Raw genomic sequence first — 5000 nt, forward strand, 5'->3', positions numbered from 1 at the left:
CCAAGCCGACTAAGACATCGATGGGCCCACAGTGCCCATCTTTCGACGCCACCCACAAAGCATGCAGCCTGTGTCGACCACAGCACCCAAACGCCAGTGCCTCTGCCGCACGAAGTCGTGGACCGGCAATCACACCACCCGCACCCGCTCGTGCCCCACCCCAACCGCCAAACTCGCAACGCCAGCGGATGAACGGCGGAAGTTTCCCGCAGTCGTAATGTGCAATCCACACCTATAACTTGCGTTTCATGAAGAGTTATGTCCAATATGCGACATTCCCGCTGTCCCTATACATGAGCTGCGAGCTGTACCACGTACAAGCTACAGACGCGATCGCATTGCTCACTGTACGGATTCCCATGCCGAGCGATCAGCTAGGAAGCGCCCCATCCACGTCGGTACCCTTGGGCGTTGCACTCGCAGTCGCAAAAAACGTTGGGCAAATATATTTCTCCGATGCTGAGCGATCAGCTAGGAAGCGCCCCATCCATGTCGGTACTCGTACGCGTCGCACTCGCAGTCGCAAAAAACGCTGGGCAAATATATTTCTCGGAAGAGTAATGACAGTCCGAGCCTCCTGCGTGGGAAGAGTCTTTCTAGGCCCTGACCCACGGGAAGCGTGTAGCTTCCCCCATCCCGGACATTTCACGTCGTCACACTACCGGTATTGACTAATAGACTGATTGCTGATAATCATTAGCCACACACTGGGGGAAACGGCCGACAGGGGCGGCAACATAGTGGAGCCGCAGTGTCACTAATGTACAGAGATAGAACAGTTTCGACTGGAACCAGAGTAACCGTATACACGGCACTGATTAGTAATAGATGCAGAGCCATCAGAATACAGATAATATATACAACCGTCCCTATACATGCTGAAAGACTCTGCACACAATGAGAACCACACGTCAGCCAGACACTATCACACACTACTCTCTGCCTCTAACAGGCACACACACAATATCTAACCACCAGCATGGAAGAACATCCGGTGCATCCTCTCCGCCACATTACACAATCCACACTATCATAACCAGACCGGGAGGTCCACCCAGAAAACAGAATATCCCACCCTTCCGACATCCGCCATTGCTCAGCTAAGCCACGAACACCCACACATGTCCTACACAGGGGTGCACCCAACATCACAATACTGCCTCCTGTCACAGTACACAAACAATGGCAGGAATGAAAGACACAGATCTGCCACAACCTTGGAATCGGAGCGCCGCCTGTCATGAGCCACAAGTGCATCCTGACGTGACAAATCGGATGATCCCGCAGGCATGCACTTACGATAATCACTATCAACGAACCTGCCGCCCCCTCCCCCCCCAAAATACACCTTTCCCTACAACGTGTACCTTAACCTAAGCTATATTGTACCTTAACCTAAGCGATATTGTACCTTAACCTAAGGTATATCGTACCTTAACCTAACCTACATTGCGCCTTCACCTAACCTACGTTGTACCTTAACCTAACCTACGTTGTACCTTAACCTAACCTACGTTGTACCTTAACCTAACCTACGTTGTACCTTAACCTAACCTACGTTGTACCTTAACCTAACCTACGTTGTACCTTAACCTAACCTACGTTGTACCTTAACCTAACCTACGTTGTACCTTAACCTAACCTACGTTGTACCTTAACCTAACCTACGTTGTGCCTTAACCTAACCTACGTTGTGCCTTAACCTAACCTACGTTGTGCCTTAACCTAACCTACGTTGTGCCTTAACCTAACCTACGTTGTGCCTTAACCTAACCTACGTTGTGCCTTAACCTAACCTACGTTGTGCCTTAACCTAACCTATGTTGTGCCTTAACCTAACCTATGTTGTGCCTTAACCTAACCTATGTTGTGCCTTAACCTAACCTATGTTGTGCCTTAACCTAACCTATGTTGTGCCTTAACCTAACCTATGTTGTGCCTTAACCTAACCTATGTTGTGCCTTAACCTAACCTATGTTGTGCCTTAACCTAACCTATGTTGTGCCTTAACCTAACCTATGTTGTGCCTTAACCTAACCTATGTTGTGCCTTAACCTAACCTATGTTGTGCCTTAACCTAACCTACGTTGTGCCTTAACCTAACCTACGTTGTGCCTTAACCTAACCTACGTTGTGCCTTAACCTAACCTACGTTGTGCCTTAACCTAACCTACGTTGTGCCTTAACCTAACCTACGTTGTGCCTTAACCTAACCTACGTTGTGCCTTAACCTAACCTACGTTGTGCCTTAACCTAACCTACGTTGTGCCTTAACCTAACCTACGTTGTGCCTTAACCTAACCTACGTTGTGCCTTAACCTAACCTACGTTGTGCCTTAACCTAACCTACGTTGTGCCTTAACCTAACCTACGTTGTGCCTTAACCTAACCTACGTTGTGCCTTAACCTAACCTACGTTGTGCCTTAACCTAACCTACGTTGTGCCTTAACCTAACCTACGTTGTGCCTTAACCTAACCTACGTTGTGCCTTAACCTAACCTACGTTGTGCCTTAACCTAACCTACGTTGTGCCTTAACCTAACCTACGTTGTGCCTTAACCTAACCTACGTTGTGCCTTAACCTAACCTACGTTGTGCCTTAACCTAACCTATGTTGTGCCTTAACCTAACCTATGTTGTGCCTTAACCTAACCTATGTTGTGCCTTAACCTAACCTATGTTGTGCCTTAACCTAACCTATGTTGTGCCTTAACCTAACCTATGTTGTGCCTTAACCTAACCTATGTTGTGCCTTAACCTAACCTATGTTGTGCCTTAACCTAACCTATGTTGTGCCTTAACCTAACCTACGTTGTGCCTTAACCTAACCTACGTTGTGCCTTAACCTAACCTACGTTGTGCCTTAACCTAACCCATATTGTACCTTAACCTAACCCATATTGTACCTTAACCTAACCCATATTGTACCTTAACCTAACCCATATTGTACCTTACCTAACCCATATTGTACCTTAACGTAACCTAATTTGTGCCTTAACGTAACCTAATTTGTGCCTTAACGTAACCTAATTTGTGCCTTAACGTAACCTAATTTGTGCCTTAACGTAACCTAATTTGTGCCTTAACGTAACCTAATTTGTGCCTTAACGTAACCTAATTTGTGCCTTAACGTAACCTAATTTGTGCCTTAACGTAACCTAATTTGTGCCTTAACGTAACCTAATTTGTGCCTTAACGTAACCTAATTTGTGCCTTAACGTAACCTAATTTGTGCCTTAACGTAACCTAATTTGTGCCTTAACGTAACCTAATTTGTGCCTTAACGTAACCTAATTTGTGCCTTAACGTAACCTAATTTGTGCCTTAACGTAACCTAATTTGTGCCTTAACGTAACCTAATTTGTGCCTTAACGTAACCCATGTTGTGCCTTAACGTAACCCATGTTGTGCCTTAACGTAACCCAATTTGTGCCTTAACGTAACCCATGTTGTGCCTTAACCTAACCTATATTGTGCCTCAACCTAACCTATATTGCGCCTTAACCTGACGCACGTTGTCGCTGAACCTGCTCTGTAATTGTTATGCAACTCGTTAAATTAGTGTAGTGTTGCCTAACCGCAACCCTCGCAATATAGTTCGCTATTCGCACTGCCCGGTCCCCTGTGTATCGCGTCATGTTAAACACCTTGCAGGTGTTGCTGACTTTCCACATGCTCCTGCTATACACTGTAATGTGGATAGCAGCAGGACGTACATGCCCCCCCCCCCTTCCCCCCTGCCTTCGCAAGCTGGTCGTTGAGAAGTTTGCATGTTCAATGCCCTTCGCATGCCGACGTACTCAGCCTACGTTGTGGTACGGCCTGTCACCTGTCCGCCGATGTACGCAAAACCCACAAACTGTACTGCACATTGGTCCGTATGTACTGAATGATACATCGTGGCACATGTGTGACCGTACGACGACTGCGCCTAGCAACGGCAGACCATACAGTCCAAATATTGTGCACGCAGCTACGTGTCGTCTCCCTATAAGAGCTGGATTGCAGTGTGGTACGCCATTCAGACGTGTGGGAGGAACGGACGCCCTGGATGGCGATCAGCATGAGCAGTCTGTTGATGTAGTGGAGCGTGTATTCGGACGTAGTCGTCTCTTCTCACACACCGTGATAGCATGTTGCACCGCGTTCCACATCTGCGACATCCTGCAGAGGCCGGCTGACAGTCGTTCGCGGCAATGGACACCGCATACGTACGGGGGGCTACCTTCCACGTGTTCTCGAGGCGTGCACATGTTGTTGCGTCTATGTGGGCAGACGTAGTGTGTTGTGACACCTGACACAGGCATGCAATACTCGTTGCAAATGGCGATGGACGTCTACGTTTGCTGGTGACGTTACGCAAATGAACAACAGGTAACCCGTTGTGGTGCGGTTGTTCTCGCTAGAGGTGAATCAGTGTTGGCGACGATCGGTCGAGCTATTAACCGGTTGTTTCAGGGATACCCACCATGCCCACGAACGTGAAAGGGGACCCACCATGCCCACGAACGCGAAAGGGGATCTGGGTGTGAGGCGATACGCGGCGGTGGCTGGGTGGGACCGTCCCCGGCCGGTGAGGGGGGGCCGCCCGGCGTGCTGGCAGCGCGGTGCGTGGGCGCACGCGCTACAGCCGGCTGGTGGGGGCGGCCAGTGGCAGGCGCGCCGGCCGACGGACGCGGCAGGCGGCGCAGCTGCGCGCCGGCGCCCCCTGCTCGCGGCGCCTTGCGGCCAAAGTAGGTCCTCGCGGGCCCGGTGCGAAGCGCGGTGGCCATCTGCAGTGTGCTGGTCCGATTGAGGACTGTGTGCGCTGAGGATGCGCCGCCGCCCGGCGCTCGGCGCCGCGACGCCGTCTGCTGCTCGGTCGCCCCAGCGGTTCTCGCAGGTGGTTTGTATCGCAGCTGTGCGGACGTGTTGGCGCGTGCGCTGTGCTGGGAGAGTTCGCTTCGGCACCCAAGTGGGGCTTTTGTCCTTCTGTGGCGCTGGCGTTGGGAGCTGCCGG

This window comes from Schistocerca serialis, unplaced genomic scaffold (genome assembly GCF_023864345.2).
Source record: "Schistocerca serialis cubense isolate TAMUIC-IGC-003099 unplaced genomic scaffold, iqSchSeri2.2 HiC_scaffold_303, whole genome shotgun sequence".
NCBI lineage: Eukaryota > Metazoa > Arthropoda > Insecta > Orthoptera > Acrididae > Schistocerca > Schistocerca serialis.